Source organism: Abramis brama (assembly GCF_963993115.1).
Source record: "Abramis brama genome assembly, chromosome: 20".
Classification (NCBI taxonomy): Eukaryota; Metazoa; Chordata; class Actinopteri; order Cypriniformes; family Leuciscidae; genus Abramis; species Abramis brama.
In genome coordinates, this window is record NC_139982.1 from 15,441,726 (window position 1) to 15,465,639 (window position 23,914).

A 23,914-nucleotide genomic window follows, 5' to 3' on the forward strand; every position below is an offset into this window, starting at 1 on the left:
ACTAGGTCAGAAGAGCAGCATTTCTTTGAATGAATGAGTGAATGAAGCAACTCCGCTGTAAAGACAGTCACTAAACACACACGACCTCCCTTGTGCCGGCTGACTCACACCATTAATGATAAAAACACATAGGCGTGACAGAATGTAGTACACACTTGCGGTCTGGGCTCACCAATTACTGATTTACTCACACTACCCTCTGGGGCTCTTCACGTGTCAGTCAAAAATGACAGATTTCTTTTTTTAATGACATGAATGTACTATATTTTAGTTTGATAATGTTTTATATTTAATATTTTTAGGGGATTTTTTTATACTAAATTATATTTACGTTGTATTTATAATCCATTTGTTCACTTTTTGAGCATAGATCTGAAAATTAAATTTCCAACTTAAACTGTGGTAAATCTTGAATGCTTTAGAGCACAGACTTCAGATTGATCTCTTTTCAAAGACGACACTTGGCAGATTATTGGTGAAGTGATTTTTTTTTTTAAAGTGAACTTAAAAAAAGTTCATTTTTGACTGTGAGGAGGACAAGTGTGATAATTTTTTACATGACCATTTAACCTTTTCGAATCATGTCCATGATTTTCTTTTGTGTGTTCACATAGCAAGTACCAAAACCTTTACCAAGTTTCTTACCATTCCAATGAAGTAAAAAAAAAAAAAAAAAAAACGTAAATATTTCCCCCCAAAAAAATGACCGAAGAGCACCAGAGGGTTAAGTAGTTTGGACAAAAACATTGACTGTGGATGGGTTTCATAGAGGTTCAGGATCTGAGCAGCTAACTGAAAGGTTGTAGGATTGAACTTCTCTTACACTATTAATGTTCATTTGTCAGCAAAAGATCTGGAGGGCTTGCTCATCCTATCTGTCTGACATCTGCACAACTGGCTTGAACTGACTTGCTCTCCTTAAAGTTGACTTTTATTTATGCTATCATATGAGAGGTTTGGCAGATTAACTGGAAAAAGTTCAGTTTTTTCCCCCTATTCAGGTCATCAGAAAATGTCATATAAAACATATTCAGTAATTAGAATTTATTTTGTTGTTTATTTAGTACATTTATTAAGTAGTAGTTGAACACACCTACTCATTTGTCTAATTATTACAAAACAGTTTCGCAACCTCTAGGCATTCATGCGGACAAACAAAACAAGAACAAAACAAAACAACAACTCATTTTATATAGTTAAGATCCAAGCACTGAAGGTGACTGAGCATCTATTATAACCGTTAGTGTTCTGCTGCTTCTTCCGCTCAAGTCTATGGCAGCCCATAGAACCGTATGGTAAAAAGTTGTGAAATTTGGTACACAGATAGAGGACAGTCTGAACATTAACCACAGCAATTTTGAAGTCTCTAACTCTATCTGTCTAGCGCCACCAACTGTCCAAAGTTTCACTCATGTTTAAGCTAATAACTTTTGAACCGTAAGGGCTAGACACATTCCTTGGCAGAAAATTATTCGATTGCATTTGATTGACGATTCCACGTCATTTTCCATCATGAAAATTCTTCCTGCATTTAGAATTCCTTCAAGATCATTTGTCTGATTCTCATGTAAATCGAACCAGATCATCTCCAGACCATGCAGACAAAAACAAAACAAAACATGGAATTCAAGTAAATAACTCGCAAAGTAATTCTATGAATAGCATGCCAAAGTGGACGTGAGGCTATGTGCCCGGTTGCACAGGCGACATCTAGTGTATATATCTATGCACCAGTCTGCGTACACGTCACACACCAGGATGCGCGCGCGCCCTCAGATCACTTGGACGTGGCTGTGTATAAGAGGTAAAAACGATATAAATACTGTTCGTTTTCTCACACAAACCGCTCGTTTCGTGTCTTAGGCCATCAATGTGTACTTACGATGGGGAATTGTTTAATTTAGACGACGGGGAATTGTTTTAATTTGGACTCTGTGCATGCTCTTTGAGACAGTGACCATAGACCTGCATTATATGACTGACAGACAAGAACGGTTTGACCTAAAAATATCAAAATTGAAACTACTGCGGAAAAAAAGACACCTACATCTTGGATGCCCTTGAGGTAAGCTAAAACATAACAAAATTTAATTTCAAAGTGAACTATCCCTTTAAGTATCATACTTAAGGGAAAAACTTAATGTGCTTTGCAACCGGGCACATAGCCTCACGTCCACTTTGGCATGCTATTCATAGAATTACTTTGCGAGTTATTTACTTGAATTCCATGTTTTGTTTTGTTTTTGTCTGCATGGTCTGGAGATGATGATTTCAAAGTGAACTATCACTTTAAGGGGCGGTTTCTCCTTACCTAAGAGAATAACTTAAGGGTGTTGCATATAATCTCTTAAACAGTTCTCTTAGGTAAGGGAAACATGTGTTTCACGACAGCGATCCTGGATTCACGTTATAAAAGTCTGTTGTTGCCATAGATACGCAAAACACTAACGCTAGCAATTTCGCAGTTTCATCAAATAAAGTAGGCTAGGATATCGGAATGGATAAAGAAAACAAAAAAAGAAAGCCTAATTGGACAGAGGAGGAGAAATGCATTCTTCTTGACGAATATGGTAAAAGAAAAGCAATTTTGAAAAGCAAACTAAATCCCAATGTAACTGCGGGAACTTGACCGTTGTGTTTAAATGACGGGCAAGAGCCCCCGCAACCCGGTGAACCACTCTGCTGACAGACGATTTATGCACGTGGAAAACTTCTCCCACTACCGTCTGAAAACGCCTCGGTTACGACTGTAACCTCGGTTCCCTGAAGAGGGAACGAGCGTTGCGTCGAGATTGACGCTATGGGGAACGCTTTGCGTGATGACGTCTTGAAGCACATGTAAAATCAGTCCAATGGTGTGGCGGGACGTCAGAGGCGGGTGACGTCACGTACCAGAAAGCTATAAAAGCCGGCCCGAAACAGAAAACGAAAGCTTCGTAAAGTCTGAAGTCGTGCTGACAGGCATGAAGGAGATATGGCAAGGCGACGCAACGCTCGTTCCCTCTTCAGGGAACCGAGGTTACAGTCGTAACCGAGGCGTTCCCTTTCAAGGGAACTCGCGTTGCGTCGAGATTGACGCTATGGGGAACGTCTATACCAACGCCTCCATAGCTACGAATGTCTGTCCTGTGTGAAATCTGGTGAGCAGCACTAGGAAGACAAAACATGAGACCCTGGAGCAGAGTCTAGATCCAGAGAGTAGAACCTGACAAACGTGTGCGGAGAGGACCAGCCTGCCGCATCACAGACGTCCTGTAACGATACTCCTGATATAAGGGCCTTAGAGGCCGCCATACTCCTCGTAGAGTGCGACCGGACAGCCAAAGGAGAAGGCTGCCCAGCCGCCTCATAAGCAAGTGAGATAGCCTCGACCACCCACTTGCTCATTCTTTGCTTAGACACCGGACCTCCCTTGTTAGGGGACCCAAAGCATACAAATAACTGATCACTTTTACGCCACAGGGCAGCTCTGTGGACATAAGCGTCTAACGCCCGAACTGGGCAAAGCAAATTATTAGCCTCCTGGTCCGCATTCTGAAAAGGAGGAGGACAAAAGGCCTGCAGAACAATAGGTCTGGCCACATTAGTGGGGACCTTGGGGATATAACCCGGTCTCGGATGTAGAAAAGCTTTAACCATCCCCGGTGCAAACTCTAAGCATGACGGAGCAACCGACAATGCTTGCAGATCCCCTATTCTCTTGAGAGAAGAAATAGCGAGAAGGAAAAGAGCTTTCAGAGTTAAAAACTTCTCAGGAACCTCCTCAATGGGCTCAAAGGGGGCCAGGGAAAGGCCTTGCAGCGCAACGGACAAATCCCAAGGTGGCACCCTAGAGCGAACTGCAGGCCTCAGCCTCCAAGTGCCACGAAGGAAACGAGATACCAAGGGGTCTTTCCCCACAGACATTCCACCCAAAGGAATGTGGTAAGCACCTATGGCCGCCACATAAACCTTTAAGGTGGACGGGGTCAGACCTGCAGTGAACCGGTCCTGCAGGAACTCCAGCACTGTACCAATTGGGCAGTTAACTGGGTCCAACCGACGGTCACTACACCAAGAAGTGAAGACTCTCCACTTCAGGGCATAAAGTTTCCTCGTGGAGGGAGCTCTGGACTGTAGAATGGTCTCAGCAACCTCAGTTGAGAGACCTGACTCTATGAGCTGGGCCCCCTCAGAGGCCAAGCCCACAGGTTCCACAGTTCTGGGCGGGGGTGAAATATTGAGCCCCCTGCTTGGGACAGAAGGTCCCTCCTGACAGGAAGCTCCAGAGGATGCCCGTCGAGGAGGGACACAAGATCGGGAAACCATACTCTGCCCGGCCAGCGCGGGGCTATAAGAAGCAGGCAAACCCGGTCCCTGCGAACTCTCTCCAGAACTCCCGGGAGCAGAGCAACTGGGGGAAAGGCGTACAGACGTAGCCTCGGCCACGCCTGTACCATAGCATCCAGTCCCAGAGGAGCTGGATGCGTGAGGGAGAACCAAAGTGGACAGTGAGACGTCTCTCGAGACGCAAACAGATCCACTTGAGCTTGGCCAAACTCCCTCCATATCAGCTCCACCACCTCGGGGTGGAGCCTCCATTCCCCGGGCCTCGGCCCCTGTCTCGACAGAGTGTCTGCTCCTATATTCTGGACCCCGGGGATGTAGGCCGCCCTGAGTGACAGCAACTTCCCCTGGGACCACAAGAGGATATGGCGTGCCAGATTGGATAATGGGCGCGAGCGCAAACCCCCTTGGTGGTTGATATAGGTGACTACCGACGTGTTGTCCGTATGCACTAACACATGGTGTCCCCTGAGATCTGTGACGAAGCTCCTCAGAGCCCGGAAGACAGCTAACATCTCTAGGCGATTGATATGCCAGGAACGATGATGGTCTTCCCACAGACCTTGAGATGAGCGACCCTCCAGGATCGCTCCCCAACCCGTGAGGGAAGCATCCGTCCTTAGCAGTTTGCGACGACAAGGAGCTCCCAACACTGGGCCCTGGGACAGGAACCAAGGTTTCTTCCACATAACCAGGGCACGTAAGCATCGCCGCGTGACCTTGATTGTGCGAAATGGCTTGCCCCTCGGGGAAAACCCCCTGGTCCTGAGCCACCACTGCAGGGGCCTCATGTGCAGTAGTCCAAAAGGTATCACGTTGGAAGCTGCTGCCATGAGACCCAACAGTCTCTGGAACTGTTTGACAGTGAGTAGCTGGCCTAGCTTTACACTTTTCACAGCCGCAAGGATGGACTCTATACGTGGCGGTGACAGGCGCGCCTGCATCGACACTGAATCCCAAACCACGCCTAAGAAAGTGGTCCTCTGGAGTGGAGAAAGCACACTCTTCTTGGCGTTCAGCCGTAACCCCAACTCTCTCATGTGGGCGAGAACAACATCTCGATGTTGAACCGCCAACTGATGCGAATGAGCTAAAATCAACCAATCGTCGATGTAGTTCATGATGCGAATACCCTGGAGGCGCAGGGGCGCCAGAGCTGCATCCATGCATTTGGTGAAAGTGCGGGGTGATAAAGCTAGGCCGAATGGAAGTACTCGATATTGGTATGCTTTGCCCCCGAAAGCAAACCTCAGGAACTTCCAATGACACGGACGGATGGAAATATGGAAATATGCGTCCTTGAGGTCTATCGTGACAAACCAGTCCTCGGACCTGATCTGTGGCACGATCTGTCTCAATGTTAACATTCTGAACTTGAGCTGCATGACTGACTCGTTCAGAACTCGAAGATCTAAAATGGGACGCAATCCCCCGTCCTTCTTCGGAACTATGAAGTACCGGCTGTAAAACCCGGTTTCCCTGTTGGAGGGAGGTACATATTCTATGGCCCCTTTCTCTAACAGAGTGTTTACTTCCTGTTCCATAACCAGAACCTGCTCGGGGCCCACCACTGTGGGCAGGACCCCCAAAAACCGAGGTGGGCGTTTCTTGAATTGTATCTGATACCCTTTTTCTACGGTCTGCAGGACCCAACGAGAAACATTCGACAATAGCTTCCACGCTGTCAAAGATTCTACTAGAGGTACCAGCCTCTCGAGACTGGTTTCTGGATTTTGTTGTTGTTCAGAGGGGGCGGGCATCCCGAGGCCACTACGTTTCCGGGTGGTCCTTGAGATATGTGCTCGCCGGAGACCGCTGCGCCCTGTAACACCAGAGGCGGCAGGGTTGGCAGAACGGTCCCCTTAGGGCACCGAAGAGAGACGGGCACCATAAAAAGAGGCTCTGCTTCGGGGGGGACTACCCTCATTCGTCCTGAGCCCTCGGACATCAGGACTTTTTCCCAGCAGCCTTCTTGGCGGTAATGATGGTCCGCAGATCCGTCTTACCCCTCGAAGACTGCTGGGTTTGAGAGCGTCCTCAGAGTCCCCGTGATTTTTGTGGGGGAGCACGGGAGGACACACTCTGTTTTTGAGTGGCACGGTGCTCAGCGCTCTTTTTAGAGGAGTGAGGCTGCTCCCGCTCAGCAGCCTCAAAGAAAGAACGGCGGGGGAGAAGTTTTTGAAGTGCAGCTGCCTGTTTAGAAGCTTCTTGAGATTTAGCTACCGCACTGTTAACTGCATCACCAAACAAACCAACGGTGGAGACCGGAGCATCTAAGAGAACGTGTTTTTCTTTATCTTTTATGTCGCTCAGATTGAGCCACAGATGCCTCTCAGTGGCCACCAGGGCTGCCATAGACCGCCCGATTGATTTAGCGGTCTCCTTGGTGGCCCTGAGAGACAGATCTGTGGCTCTGCGTAGTTCGGCCACCGTGTCAGGACCAATTCCCCCGCCCTCCTCTAAATCACCCAATAATTCAGCCTGATAAGCCTGCATAAGGGACATCGTATGCAGACATGCTGCAGCTTGACCAGCGGCTGCATACGATTTATGAACCAGTGATGATGTAAATTTAACTGGCTTAGAGGGAAGTGAAGGAGCCTTCAAGGAAGATGCCGTTGCTGGAGAGAGATAGCTCGCAAGCGTCTCCTCCACCTTCGGCATCTCCCCATAACCATACTCTTTATATTTATAAATGGAGGAGTAGTGTGATGTCTGTGGTGTGTACACTCTATATGACATGGGTTTCCCCCACGATCTCGACACCTCGGTGTGGAGATCGGGGAAAAACGGAAGGCTCCTGCGCTGAGGCTGTGCACGAGATGGCAGGAAGCGTTCGTCGATCTTGCTTTTCGAACGAACGTCCTGCCTATCCTCTGGCCACTCAATTGAAAGTCTGTCAACAGCTCTAGTTACTACATCGAGCAATTCTTCAAACGCATGAGACTGAGGTGGCGAATCCTCAGACTCAGCGTCAATACTAACAATGTCCAACTCCTCAGAGCTGGACAATTGCAGCACTGGTGCCTCCATCGGGGGGGAAGAAACCGCAGCGCGTGCTTCCACACCCTGATGAGAGGCACTGGATCTATCAGAAGGAGGCTGAGATAAGGCAGAGCCCGTCTCAACATCCACTGATAAATCCATTTGCGAGCCCCAGGTCTGAGATCGACGCCGTGCCTCAGCAGCGGCGGGACCCAAGCCCTGGGGAACGTGATCGGGATTGAACCGAGCCAAGCGGGATCGGAGCGTACGCAATGGAAGCGCGTCGCAATGCACACAGTCACCACCCTCGAGTGCTGACTGGGCATGCTCCTCACCCAAACAAACAACACAAAGAGTGTGAGTATCACCTCCCGTTAAATAACGCGGGCAGGGATGGACACACACTCTAAACTGCTGCTTGCTCGCCATACTGAATATATAATATAATATAGACAGACAACACCAAATAACAAGGACAGATTCAACACAGAGCGCGACTGAAGACTCAGAAAGCTTTCGTTTTCTGTTTCGGGCCGGCTTTTATAGCTTCCTGGTACGTGACGTCACCCGCCTCTGACGTCCCGCCACACCATTGGACTGATTTTACATGTGCTTCAAGACGTCATCACGCAAAGCGTTCCCCATAGCGTCAATCTCGACGCAACGCGAGTTCCCTTGAAAGGGAACTCCCAGTTGCAAAAAAACGCAATGCTATAAGCAGTTGTAACACCGCAGGTAAAGAGTGGTTGCGATGTGTGACATGGTCAAGGTCGCCGTCTAGTTTGTTAGTGATGTCAAATATTGCGCGGCGATCAAATCGGTATTCTAGCAACAATTTTTCAGCGCTAAGCTGGTCCAAAGGATTCTCCCTATCCCTAAAAATTCTTCTTGGCACATAATGATCTTCAGCTGGTTCCATAAATTCAGCCATGTCGTCTTATTTTTGTCCGCGTTACTCTTAAGGTTACGATTTCCAAACCTTAAGTTATACTTAGGGAAATGACCGTTAAGGGGTTTTATGCAACACTTGACGCTTTTTAAGGGATTACTTAAGTGAAAAAACAGCATTTAAGGGAAATTCTAAGTGTTTATGACGTTTCACTTAAAGAAACCCTTAAGTAACACTTAAGTTTTTTTTTTCTACAACACCCTTAGGTTTAAGGGAAACATAAGGGCGAACTTAAGTGAAAATTACACTTAAGGTGCTTTATGCAACCGGGCAATGGCCCTGTCTCAAATGGCACACTTCATATATACTTTCGGTCTTGTGGACTTACAATGGCTGGCTCATGCGCATGTCCGTGAGATCATAGGGTGTCCCATTTGTCATTTTAGGTTTCAGAAGGGTGATCGCAAGCGTCCCCTTTGTGGTCGATATGCGCCCTCGATGCGCACTTTTGCAGAGCCCGCACTGGAGCAAGCTCTTCTTAGACTTTTTCCTGACAGTCAAAGCAGCGTTACGTCACAAAAGTGCGGACTCAAAGGAAGAGCGCAAATGTTTAGGGTGCCATTTGAGACAGGGCCTATATCTATGAAACGCTTTACTGTATTCAGACCAAACTTGGAGTGTGTTATGACAACCATGACTTGAAGGTACCTGCACAGTTTCGGCACAGTGCCACCTAGTGGTCAGGAGATATGAAAAATGGTTATTTTGTGTATAACTTCTAAACAGTTTGAGCAAAAATCATAAAAAAATGGTCTCTTTAGATTCAACATACAGAGTCAAATGATTCCCAATTTTCCCATGAAATGTCCCCTCCGGACATCACTTTTGGCCACTACTATACATCAGCATCCCATGCCTAACTATATGCTTATATTTTCAGCAGGGAAGGGACAACCTAGACTTAGTGTCGAAACCACACAGTGTCTTTCTAGAATATTTAAAGGAATACCACTTTGTCTTCTAATAAAGCATTAAGCTTTTTACACATTTAATTCCTGATGTATTCATGAAAAGGTTAGCTGTGTCAGTCGATTTGGCCATGTCTCTTCAGAGTTAAAATATAGAACTAGTGAGTGTGACAGTAAAGTGAGAAGATCCACAGTAATGAGCTCTTCCATTTAGATAAAATGTTATTATTAAAACACTGAACCATGAGCCAAAACAATTTACTGCCATTAGTTTTGGAAAAAGCAACATTTACACTTCTAATTAATTCAAATGAATCATACATTCACACAAAACATGCAAAAATAGTGTAAAAATTTAATATTTAAGTCTGCAAATAATAAAAATAAATGATAAGGCATGGAGAAAACTTCCCAAAGTCTTTCAAAATAAAATAAATAAATAAAATAAAGTTAAATTAAAACAAAAAGTTAATTTTAAATGTAACTTAATTTATTAAGTAAAATTTCATTTAAAAGTTAATTTTTAAGTTAAAGAAATATAATTGTAGGTTTAATAAAAAAAAACTAAAAAAGAATTCCTGGGACATAAGTGTCTAACACCTTTAAAATGTTCTATTACAATGTTCTTTTTCTCTCAGCAAGTTTAAGCAAGGATAGACAGACACTTCACAGGACAGTAGGTGAATGGCACAAAAGTGCAGCCTCAGGATTTACCACAGGTTTGAATCAGCACCTCTCTGACACAGTCTCAACAAATACTGAGCGCCATGGACATCACAAACCTGGAATTTTTTGGCGGGGCTGTCCTTTGGAAACCGCCTGTATCCAAAGGCCAACACGCAAAGATGTATCACCTGGTGCACGGGGAAAAAAAAACGTAGATCCCTGAGCAATGGAAAAAGTAATGCCGTCTAATGAGTCATCGCTCATGCTATTTCCTTTCCTAGACAGGTTTGTGCTTGGAGACTTGCAAAGAAGCTTTGACATAAAATGTATTTTGCCAGCTGTTGGCAGACTGAATTCAACCTCCTTTCTCTTTCAATGTACCATGGAGTGATAACACACTCACTTCAAGTTCAAAACATGAATGACAAGCTTCCAGGTGCATGGAAGCTGCTGCAAGAAAAAGTGAGGCCTGCTGTATTATTTAGTCCAAAGGCACTTTAGACCGATCAGTGTATTACATCAAAGTATTGCGAGAGTGATCAGAGAGCAGGCGGCTCTGTATCCTTTCGAATCACTCTCACGGTACTTAGATGGCATACACAGATCGTCTGCACTGCGCCGAACACACCTGTTGACTTAATTCCTGAATGAAGCAGCCATGTGAATGAATTAAATGAAACGAAACTAAATGAAACTAAATGAAATTCTCATTTTTGTGATAAAATGATGCACAAAACAGAAAATCCGGTTTATTTACATTTACTCATCCTCGTGTCGTTTCAACCCTGTGTGACTTTCTTTCTATTATTATATATTATTTATATTAGATAGATATTTTGAAGAATGTTGGTATTTGAACTGTTTTGGTCTGTAAATATACAGACGCAGCTTCAAAAAAAAAAAAAAAAAAAAAAAAAGCATGGCCGTTGTAGCCTAATTTTTTATCATTTAACACAAAAATTACTTTAAATTATCTTTCAGGGTTAATTTCTCAGCCAAATCTGAATTATTTAATTAATCATCATTAAATAATGAATTGACACAATTAATTAGATTTTTTTTAAAAAAAAATTTATCGCTTGCCAGCCCTAATACATATTTATCATGGTCCCCAGGATGAAAACCGCTCTGCATCATACTAAATTATGTTTGTTGGAAATATAAAAATGCAGAAAGATTTGGTTTAGGGTTATGGGATAGAACACAGTTTGCACAGCATAAAAATCCTTATGTCTATGGAAAGTCCCCATAAAACATGGAAACCCAAACGTGTGTGTGCGTAGTACATGAAGCACAATTTGTAGATGTGAAACACACAAACCAGTCAAGAGTTTGGTATAATTTAGTCTCTTCTGATCACCAAGGCTGCATTTATTTGATAAAACACGGTAAAAACGATAATATTTAATATTGTGAAATATTATTATAATTTAAAATAATGTTTTCAAAATTGTTTACAATGTATGTATTTTAAAACGTAATTTAATGTAAAATGTAAGCTGAATTTATCATCATTACTCCAGTCTTCAATGTCACATGATCCTTCAGAACTCATTCTAATATGCTGATTTGCTGCATAGAGAAATCGTTTGTAACATTATACATCTATTTATTTTTCCCTGTTGAAAATATGAGTCATTTTCGTTCACTTTAATGCATCCTTGCTCAATAAAAGCATTATTATTATTATTGATTTTTTATTTTAGCCCAAAATTTTGAATGATAAATAACTATATTACATATTTACTTGTGGCTGCCATCTTCATGTAAATTCGATTTCATGATAATCATGTTTATAATAGTTCTCAGTGGCTCATTTCAGGTCACTATATTACAATTTATGACCGTTGTTCATGAAAACACTTACCAACCCAGAGATCACTTGCAGTTACGCTGCTATGCGAGAGATGTGCAACAGGCCTCACTGTTAGACTACGCACCGCCCAAACCCTGACCTCAACCTGACGCTCTACCATCCAGCTCTGCGCAGCACGAGCACCGTCTCTGCTTAAAGCCTCCGAGGCTCTTTTATTCGGCTATCAACGCCTCAGAAGCTCTGACCTTTTCAAAAAGAGTCTCCGCTTACACCATAACCTCAAACACCATCAGGCCTTCAGAGTCTGGAGAGCTTTTTCTCAGTTGTCTGCACCTCTTGAGTAATGTCTGATAGTAGAAGATAGTAACAGGCTTAAATGAGTGTTAACAGTCTCACAGTTCAAGCACACTTCCCTGCGGACTTGCATCAGGGCCTGGGAGTTAGGACGAATGTGTTCGGTGGAACAATATGCCTGCAGAGGTTAAGCTTGTTGGGGATTGTGAGAGTTCGAAAGAAAGTGTGTTTGTGATAGATTAACAAAGAAAGAGAAAAAGGGTAGAGAGAGAGAGAGAGAGAATAAGTTGATTTGTGCATGCTTAGCCTATGTGAAACACAGGAGGCTATTGAGTTATTGTAACAGCACTCTGAAAGAGTGAGTGTGGAAGCTACACTAAAAGCTACGCTACTCATAATTTATAAAGGAGTTAAACAAAGCTCCACTTTGGTACGGTTTGCTACTTCAAAAACAAAACTACATATCAGATTATATATTTGTACAATCACAGCAACATTTACCAAGCACAAAAACTATAAGGATGTATAGGTACATTTACAAAACTTCTAAAAACTGAACACACAAGAAACACATCTAGAGTGACAAATAACAGAATCCAACTAAATATTCAACTAAAAAAAATAACAATAATGATTTGAAGATTGTTGGAAACCAAACATCAGAGCCCATTGACTTTTATTGTATGGGCACAAACTGCTGAAACATTCTTCAAAACAGATGCAACTAAATAATGACATTTTTTATGTTAGAGTGAACAATCCCTTTAAATGGATCACTGAATCATTCTGAACAGATTCCTTATACAGTATGAACTGTCAAAACGAATTACTAAAATGAATCAGACTTCACAATTATATATAAAGCAGTGAATTTGTTTGTTTTTGAACCAAATAAACTGATTCATATCTGTAAACTAGAGTATGTTCACTGCACGCGTTTACAATGTGTGACTTATCAGGCCTAAACTATTGTAAAAATTCATATTTACTAAAAAACTAAAATAATAGTTTAAAAATGCTGATAAAACAGCTAGCACTTTTCGCTATGGAAACCTCAAGCAACATCAATGAGGACATCGTTGCTAATTTACCATCCACACCGTTTTCAAGATTAACTTTTAAAGAAAAGTTGGAGTTAATCGGCAAAGGAAGACGTACACTAGAGCTTAATATTGTGCAGAAAGCCAAAGCTTTTGAAAGCATTTCAACCCCAGCAATATTAAGTGATACCCCTGGATGAAAGCTTCAATCAAGAAGCAGATTGGTCAGGTGACTGATTTTGTTCTGGCCACCGCTGCCACTTTTTTAAGCTTGAGAAAACTGTTATTTTGCAGAATTACTAGTCAGTCTGTTAATTTAATAACTTCGCGACCATGCACATTTTCTGTAAATCTGCATAATAGTTAAATTTTTCCCAAATCATAAGTTTAAGACGGTCTTATAAATATATTTAATCGGCTGCTGTGCCAGTCTAATGATATGATTTATTATCAACATATGCGGAAATGTCTGTAGCTAATGTGCTTTGGTCTGAGCGCCGTCATGATGCGTCGGCTTACATTCAATTATGTTTATTATGTTTTGTGGCCAGTTGTCACCAAATGACACAGTGATTGTGTGATGATGCAATTCTTTGTATGATGATTTGCATTTTATAATTTTTAGTTTAATTTTGGTAACTCTCACGCTCACTCTGAAGTTTGCTTGTGGCATACTGTCAAAGGTAACATACACTGTAAAACATATATATTTTGGAAACTGACAATTAAATATTGACTCAACAAATTGCTTCCAACTAATTATCCCCAAACAAAAAGATGCATTGTGGTAATTTTAGCTTAAGGTCTGAAGGTAAATTAAAAAATATATAGTCACTGAATATATTAAATTGTGTTCAGCCAATCCATCAAGTAGAAGTGAAAAATCTGTGTTTGCTGAAAAAGCCTTGCAAAATGATATATATATATATATATATATATATATATATATATGCGCGGGAGAGTGAGAAGTCGATGATGATGACGACGACAGAACATCATTTCCAGAACAGATTTTCCATCATTTCAGTTACGGTGAGTACTGAACTCTGTATTTATTAAGTCTTATGTACGTTAATTTGAGTGCAGTTCTCAATTTCAACATAAAACCGAAAAACATAGGTATTACATTACCACGGCCAATAGGCATTCGCTAAACAAATTAGAACGATTCTCCGAATGTTTTAGTTTAGGACACAGTATATTTTACATACATAACATTGTATTTTGCAGAATAACAGTGAATTCATGCCTTTGCTGGTTTCATGATAGCATTTTATAACTAATTTAGCCCATACTAATCTCTCAGTTACTATTTATTAAACTAAATAATTTTATCGAACTTAATTATGATTAGACTATGAGACACTAGGTATACCTTGCTGTTATAACTTTTTTTTTTCTCAATGTAACCCAGCATCGTTAGGTCTGACTCACCAGGGATCATTTAGTGAAGAAAATGGAACCACTACGACTTTCACAGTGAGTATTTAACAAGAGTTGTTATTGCATATTTGTTCACTCCATATTTGTATCAAATAATGTCAGCTCTTATGATATGTAATTTGTGTTAAGTTGCTTTATTGAGAGCCGCCGTGAGAGAGCTAAAACATGTGACAGTGTAATTAAGGCTGCATAAGTTACGAAGTTGATGTCTGCCATTTTGTGTTAGTCTGGGGGAACTCCTAGTAATAGCTTGTTGAGGACACAACGTGGCCATGATATCATTTTTAGGTAACCTGACATCCTCATTTGGTTCTGGCTAACTTAGTGCCCTAGGCAAGATTAGATATGGAGCCTCTAAATTAGGAGATTTTTTTAACTATTATTGTTATTAATACAGAACTATAAACCAAAATTTTCGAAACATTTTTAATTTATTGAAAATATTATGGAAAAACTTCTGTTCTGTCACTTGTCGTCAGCTATTTGATGCAAGGAGGCTTTGTCATTTAATTATTTTGCAGGTTTTCAGCATAAGACGTCCATGCAGTGCCGCTTCTGCAAGCTTTCATCACATCACCAAGACATCCTTTTCAAGCACTACAGAACTTGCCATTGGTCAGTTTTACACCCAGAATGCGTTTGTATTTTCAAAAGAATTGAGTCTTTAAAAACACATCTGTGGGGGCATCCAAAGACTGGCATTAAGGAGAATGCCACATTTTCTTGTGACAACTGTGATTTTAAGGACATCTGCTCTCAATCAACATTTCTTCACCATTTAAGGGGACATCATGAGCTCAGAGTACCTCCAGTGAGAATACTAAAATTCAGATGAAATTACACTTTGCAGTCTTTCAAATATTTGTAAATATTTTAGATGTTTAAAGTTTATAAATTGTTATGATGCAGTTTCATGAGCTCAAAAGTACCTCTTGTGAGAATACAAAAATCCAAGTGAAGTTATACTGAACATTTGAAGTAACCCTCTCCAATTACTTGCATTTTATGGTATTTTCGACCTTTTTGCACTTTAGCAAATATTTGTAGATGTTTAATGTTTAAACTGTTAAGCTGCAGTTTCATGAGCTCAAAAGTACCTAAATACTAAAATGTAAGTGACATTTCTCTAAACACTGGGTGAAGTACACTCCCCAGATACTTACATTTTATAGTATTTTTTTTATGTTTTTGCAGATAATTGATGTTTTTCAAATAACTGTGTTTTGTTAATGTAAGGTGCATTAATTCATCAGCTTTGTGTATTAATCAGAATCCTGAATTTAAAGGCATGACTTTTAAGGTCTACTGTATTTACCATTTTAAGGTATTTTCACAAAACTGTTGTAGATTTAATAAAATGTATTAAATAAACTATTATATTATTAAATAAACTGGCAGAATGGCTTGAGTGTTTAATATATAATGATGTAAAAAAAAAAAAAAAATTCGTTTTTTTTTTCGTTTTTCGGGCAACGGGGAATAAACAATACAGTAAAGTTGCTTTACTAATATAAATTTACCGAAATACATTTTTAGTTTAGGTAAAACAAAAAAAGAATGCTACTACAATTTAAAATATATAATTGGGCCAATAACATGGTTTGGTAAACTGTCACGAACACACACGGGAAAAGGGTAGATCCAAAAGCAGTATTTATTGTTAGGGCAATCCAATCTCGTAGTCATCCAGGCAGGGGTCAAAATCCAAATAAGCAATCCAATAAACAAGAAACAAAAACAAGAACAGACTAGAAAACAGACCTCAAAAGTGTAGCAACATTAAACAACGACTCCGTCACAAACACTAAACAGGCAGGGTATATATAACACAGAACTAACAATGATAATGGGGAACAGCTGAGTGCAATGATACAGTGATGGGTAGAGACAAGGAATGTGGGGAATGCAGTTCCTAATGTGAATGACACCGTGGGGGAAGAGGACCTCTAGTGGTTACCCAGGGAACACAAACCAGACACTGTGACATAATCCCCCCTCTACGGAGCGGCTACCAGACGCTCCAAGACATAACTATAAAACAAAACAATCCAGGAGGGAGGTGGAATGGTGGAAGATCAGGGGGAGGGATGGGGGGCCAGGTCCATGGAGGGGAACAGGAACAGGGGGTGATGGCTTAGCCAGCGGAGAGGGCGAAACATACAGTCCATCGGGCAGCCAGGGAGAAGCAGACAGTCCATCGGGCGACCAGGGTGGAGACGACAGTCCATCGGGCGGCCAGGGCGGAGACTTTCCCTCGGGCGGCCAGGGCGGAGACCTTCCCTCGGGCGGCCAGGGCGGAGACTCTCCCTCGGGCGGCCAGGGCGGAGATGACCCCTCGGGCGGCCAGGGCGAAGCAGACAATCCATCGGGCGGCCAGGGCGGAGACGACCCTTCAGGCGGCCAGGGCGGAGCAGACAGTCCATCAGGCGGCCAGGGGACAGGAACAGGCACCCGCTCAGGAACAGGAACAGACACCAGGTCAGGAACCAACACAGATACCGGCTCATGAACAAACACCGGCTCAGGAACAGACACCGGCTCAGGCACAGGAACAGATACAGACACCGGCTCAGGCACAGGAACAGATACAGACACCGGCTCAGGAACAGACACCAGCTCGGCGGCGGCCATCTTGTCAGGAGACACAGGCTCGGCGGCGGCTATCTTGTCTGGAAACACCGGCTCGGTGGTGGCCATCTTGTCCGGAGACACTGGCTCGGCAGACGTGACCTGAACAGTCTCTGGATCGGCAGACGTGACCTGAACAGTCTCTGGATCGGCAGACGTGACCTGAACAGTCTCTGGATCGGCAGATGGGACCTGAACAGTCTCTGGATCGGCAGACGTGACCTGAACAGTCTCTGGATCGGCAGACGTGACCTGAACAGTCTCTTGATCGGCAGGTTGCATCGGTGGAACCGGTAGGGCGAGACACTGGGACGGCGCCGGCAGGGCGAGCAGCTTGGGGACGGCCTCCAGGACGACAGCGGGCTGCACGGGGACGACCTCCGGGACAACAGAGGGCTGTACGGGAACGACCTCTGGGACAACAGTGGGCTGCATGGGGACGACCTCCGGGATGACAGCGGGCTGCACGGGGACGACCTCCGGGATGACAGTGGGCTGCACGGGGATGATCTCCGGGTCTTTGGGGAGACTGGAGGTCTTCCTCCACCTCCTCCTCTGCCGTTTCTGATGGCGATGTGCAGGCTCTGGGCTGGATAGAAACCACGGCGAACAGAGCTCTGGGCTGGCCGGAATCAGCGCCGGATGGAGCTCTGGGCTGGACATCACCAGCCCAGGGTCGAAGAGGGGCCAGAGTGGAGAATGGTGTCGGGATTCCTCCCAACCACCTCCTCCACTGCGGCCTCCACGGGCCCCGCGAAATCTGACCAACCGGGTCCCCTCAAAAAATTGTCTTCTCTCCCGCTCATTGGCTGGGGAAGAGACATTTAAAAACATACTGCTGGATCTAGTGATGACGGAGTCGTTCTGTCACGAACACACACGGGAAAAAGGTAGATCCAAAAGCAGTATTTATTGTTAGGGCAATCCAATCTCGTAGTCATCCAGGCAGGGGTCAAAATCCAAATAAGCAATCCAATAAACAAAAAACAAAAACAAGAACAGACTAGAAAACAGACCTCAAAAGTGTAGCGACATTAAACAACGACTCCATCACAAACACTAAACAGGCAGGGTATATATAACACAGAACTAACAATGATAATGGGGAACAGCTGAGTGCAATGATGATGGGGAACAGCTGAGTGCAATGATACAGTGATGGGTAGAGACAAGGAATGTGGGGAATGCAGTTCCTAATGTGAATGACACCGTGGGGGAAGAGGACCTCTAGTGGTTACCCAGGGAACACAAACCAGACACTGTGACATAAACTCAATTTGTTTTTTTCCCAATTGGTTCAACGTATTAATTCTCATTGAGCCAATGTTAACAGACTATTGCAACAATTGATACAATTAAATTTACAGAATTTCACTTGGGCCAATTGAAAAATTTAGATGTGACCAGTCACTAGAAAATTTTGAGTTGGGGAGGTTAGAATTTTTTATTTTACAGTGTACAGTATTATAAAAGAGAACACAGTAAGCTAGGCCGATTATAGACTGAGTTTACTTTTTTCCCCGACGAGGGAAGGGGGTGAGAGGGCCGAGGTTCAAGAGTCATGGTTCGCTACTGCATATTTGTAATATATTATATGTCCAATTACAGAAGAAAAATTGGTTTAAAAAAAGCAACCGGCAATTTACTTTTACTAATGCATTCCCCGGTCCCTGAGTTTTCCAAAGTTGAGTAGTCCTGTTCTAAAACATTAAATTCTGCTTATATTAACAGGTTGTTTATTATTTTAATAGGTTATAGGTAACCACTAAAAATGAGTCCAAAGTTCAGCATAAAACATAATGGAAGAGTTAGGCTCAGTTGCAGTCTTGCATGGCAACAGTATGCACTATTAAAATGAATCAGGGATTTTCAGACCGATATCTCTGTGACATCTGATTGCCCTGGAATAGTTGAGCTGACAGGGAAGTTCACGCCTCTCAAACTAAACACTGTTCTGCTGAAGACCCACGTCTTCATATTACCAATCTCACTCCAGACACACACACACACAGCTCCTCATTAATATTGGATCAACAGAAAGAAGTGTATTTCTGTTACACAAGAATGTGAGGCCAGACAAGGTGAAGGAAAATATAAGACCGAAGAAAAGATACTGGCACCGGAAATTGTGAATATTTATGTTACCAACAAACAAGTAAGAAAGAATCATTTTCAGAATCAGAGTCATTTTTACTACTTCATTTTCAAAGATGCTTTTATCAAAAGTGACAAAGCGCATTAAATGGCAGTAAATGTGCTCACTGAGAATTGAACCCATGACCTTTGCATTTTGATAACACCATTTTTTACCAATTGAGATAAAAGTAGTAAAAACTAGAAAGAGAAAAAAAAAAACAAGCACCATGGAAATAACATACAAACAAACCTTAAAGACAATAGTGACTGTTTTCAACTTTAAGCAGCTCAGGCTTATTTTCAGCCAATTTGTTTTCCCTTTCTGTCAAAGATAAAATTATATTATTTACAAATTTTACAAATACAAATGTTTTCGCAAATGTTTTGCATCAAAAGCAGCCTGTGAAATAAAAAAAAGATTTTAATGACTTTAGATGTTTGGTTGTGTTCAAAACCATAAACAAAGACTGCTTTGATAAATGAGATTTGTTCCTATTGTATCAGCGAACTTTCCCAGCACAGCATTTTATGTATTTATTTTGTAGTCAAGTTCAGCAGTTCATAATGTTTTCAACTCAAATATAGAAATATTTGAGTTCAAACTTTAAAAGTATATGTTCCCCTTCGTCAGCTCACTATGACGTGAGTCAGAAGTGATTCTGATGAATGGGGATCGCTTGTGAGAGCCTATCTACTTCGAGTGAAACTAAACGAGCCAAAGCACGTTTATTGGCATGCGATAATTGGACCAGCTTCCGTGCATCGTGGCGCGAGCATATAATGAGCAGAAGGTGCATCGCATCCTTGTCTTTCGCTTCGGAGCCAGACGGTGTATGCTGTTCTTATCTCCTGCAAAGATCCTCTGAGTGTCTTCGAGTCTCTGCCAAGAAGAATCTCTGGTTTGTGGTGTTGGTGTGATGGCGCTGACAGCGAGGGTCACGATCTCTCTGCGTTTTCTCTCTCAGCATAAACAACTGTTTTCACAGCTTTGGCGATTCGGTGGGCGTGACGATTGAGAGTGAGTGCTCACACTGGGTTGCAATCCTGTTGTGTAGCCGCGGCTATCTCCCTGCAAGCTTCAGCACCTCAGAGCACTTCTAAAAGAGCTAACATGATCTGTCTGCGTCTTTATCAAGATGTCATTCAGATCGTGTAATTCTGGATGCGGCCAATGTTTGACTCCGGCTGACGGGCATGATCGCTGTATCACGTGCTTGGGCTATAGGCACGCTGAAATGGCGCTCATGGATGACTCATGTTCTCATTGCGGGAACATGACCATTGCGGCTTTATGGTCGAGACTCCATCACCTCAAAAGAGATGGAGCCCCTTCGCTTATTCCCCGATCTAGTGCTTCTTCTGCCCAGCATAAGAGGCCTAATTTGGTTAATAGCCTTGGTGACCTGAGGATCCCAGTGAGAGGTAATCGCCGAGCCAGTCTCCTCGGGCCCCTCACTCCTCTGTAACGCCTCCCGCGAAGCCCCCAAAAGAGCGCGCTGGGCCGTCCACGGCGGTCCCAGTCGTTTCTTTTGGAGCTCCACCGGTTGATCAAATGTCGGTCGCTGCATCGGAGGGTGAGCTAATGTCCTCTGGGGATGAAGATTCGGCTGTGCTGCCCCCTTCGGGTGTGCCAGCGTTGTCCGAACCAGACCCAGAGCTCACGGCTATGCTTTCCCGGGCCGCCGCAAGTGTCGGGCTCGAGTGGAACCCTCCACCGTGTCCCGAACCTTCGCGGGTGGACGATTGGTATCTCGGGGCGGGCCATATGTGTATTCCTCCATGATCAGCTCCTCTGCGGACGAGCCCGTGTCTTTCCCTAGACAGAGCCCGCTCTGTCATCTCTGCTGGTGTTCTTTCCCCCCTATAACTAGGCTGGAACCACCCCAGAGACTGCCATATGTTGTCCTTCCCTGCTTGGCTAGTCCATATGTGTAACCATCACAGTGCCTCCCTCCGGGGTAGGATGTGGCTTCTGCAGCGTACCCTTCCCCAAGGGCACACTTTCCCAGCATTATCCAATAAGTCACACTGAGTGGGTCTTGCGGAACAGCAGTGACAGACCTTCTCTGCTTAGAGCTCCTACTTCTGCCCAACTCTCTGGTCAGGCCAGGAGGCACAAGCGGAGCGCTGGAAGGGCCAGCAGCAGTGGCGTTTTGGTAGATATCCCCATTCGTCAGAATCACTTCTGACTCACGTCATAGTGAGCTGACGAAGGGGAACGTCCCGGTTACGTATGGTAACCCTCGTTCCCAGAGGAGGGAACGGAGACGTGAGTCCCCTCGCCACAGTTGCTGAGCTTCCGCTATACGGCCGAGTCACAGGTCCGGCTCCTCAGCGGAAAAACAAGGATGCGACGCACCTGCTGCTCATTATATGCTCGCGCCACGTTGCACAGCAGCTGGTGCAATTATCACATGCCAATGTGCATTGGCTCGTTTTATTTCACTCGAAGTAGATAGGCTCTCGCAAGCAATCCCCATTCGTCAGAATCACTTCTGACTCACGTCTCCGTTCCCTCCTCGGGGAACGAGGGTTACCATATACCGAGACGTTATTTACTATTATTATTTGATTTTGTGGAAAAACAAAATACTGCATTGATTACTACAAATCTACTGCTTTTTCTGGATTACTGCTGCGCAGCAGACTAGACACTAGAGATCTTAACTCTATTCTCAAGTGAAAGTGTTTAGTGGAGCAGGTTAGTGGAACATTAGATATGTGCGTTAATAAGCAGTTGAACATGTGTACCTAAAACAATGGCGGGTGAGCATGTAATATTTTATATTAAAATAAATGAAATAAAAGATTGTCTAGCAACTGACTGGACAACCATCGTGACCTTCGAATGTAATTGAGCATGTGTGAGAATGTTGGTTAATGTGAGTATTAATGAATATGTGGATGGCCGTGTGTGCCTGAGCTGAGTCCACAATATAACTGAGCGTAGACAGCAGGCTACTTGTTATCATTTCAAATATTTTTCTTCCACATACCCAGGTCTAACTCAAACAAGCGGCTATAAATTAGATTAAATGAGGCTAATGACATTGATAGCTCACGGACAAGAGGAGAACAGTGATGCCGTCCAGCACTGGAAAAGTGTGAGGTCAAAGATTTTATAACAGCACTGAGTCATCACATTTAATACAATACAAACCCCTCAATAAGATACAGAAACTCTAATAGTGATGAGGACTAGATTTGAACTCTGTCCTAATGGAAAAAGGACACTATGCAGCGATGAATCATGCACAATATAATAACCCAGGCTCATTGGAAAAACATGCCTGTGGCGACATTTCAGCAAAATTATATTACGTTGCCTTTCATTTCGCAGCACTGTCAAAGCAAAATTTTCAGTGAGTGGCGCTAAAAAGTGTTCAGTAGGCAACGTTTTATTACGTTGGTAATTGTACGTATCACGGCAGATTGGAAATGAAAGGTTAATAATCTATCACAGTAAACCTAACCGATTGTGTTAACAGAAGCAAACGTGAGATAAAAACACATGCTATTTTAGCTTTCTTCTACAAGTCTTTGAGCTCTTTACTGTAACTCGTGTTTTAATGGGACTCATACCCAAGCAACTACATTGCAAGTGCAATGCTGTACCAGGTGAGCTACCGAGCAAGTTTACCACATCAGAAAAGCCATACATGTGGAGCTGATTATATGATGCAAACACTTAAGATATATTCATTTATAAATCATGCACTATGGTAAAAGTGTTTTGTGATCATATCTTTATTCATAAATAATCTGCCCTTGTAATCATCATTTGTGAGAAAAGGAATAAAAGTTGTTGGTGTTTTACTGCCTCTAGTATTCATTTCAGCTGGAAACTGCAGTGGTTTTTATGAAACCATAAAAACTTGAAACTTGAAACCAACACGGAAGTGAGTTAAACTGCAATTCATTGTTTCAGATGTATACTAAAACTATTATTATTGTTTATTCTATTTATTTATGTTCCCATTTAAATGCCTGTTTTAATGTCATATATGTATGTATGTACCTAGAGCTCCTGTAAAAACCACAAAAAATTCCTTGTGTGTTTGTGCACATTTGGCGAATAAAGCTCATTCTGATTCTGATTCTGATTGACTGGCCGCTTGAGGCTGGCTGCACAAGTCAGACAAATCTGTATCTCCCCCATGTTAAAATTACCAACTTTACAGAAGAAAAAAACATGTTTACAGCCTGGATCTCTATGTGGCTTTGGTCTATACAGTTAATTTTGCCCTTCATAACAACTGTGAGGGGGGTGAATTTTTTTATAACTCATCCGTTTAGTTGATTAATATTTAAAGTTCTGCATAATTAAGGGTGTGGCCACTTGAGTGACAGGTGGATTGCCAATTTGCCGCTGATGTCAATGCTAGCCGTTACTAGCCGTCACTTCACCTCAGCAAATGTTAGCTGCTGAACTTGCCATCTCTGCAGTGTTTTGTGCTTTTTTCGGGATTATTTCATACAATTTAATACAATTTAATACACCCATTACTTCGCCCACGGCTTAGGATTCCGTCGTTGTCGTCGAGTATCGTTCGAGAGAACAACCAGCGCTGTATTTCAGTTGTTTTCCTCTGTGAGCATGCACTAATGGATGTCTGACAATTTCGTTGCTTTTTGGAGTTTTTAGATTTAAAAACGTCAATAAAGGCTCGTTCGTTCTGCTCTCACGGAACAGATGGATTATAATATGCTTATGTACCGTCAG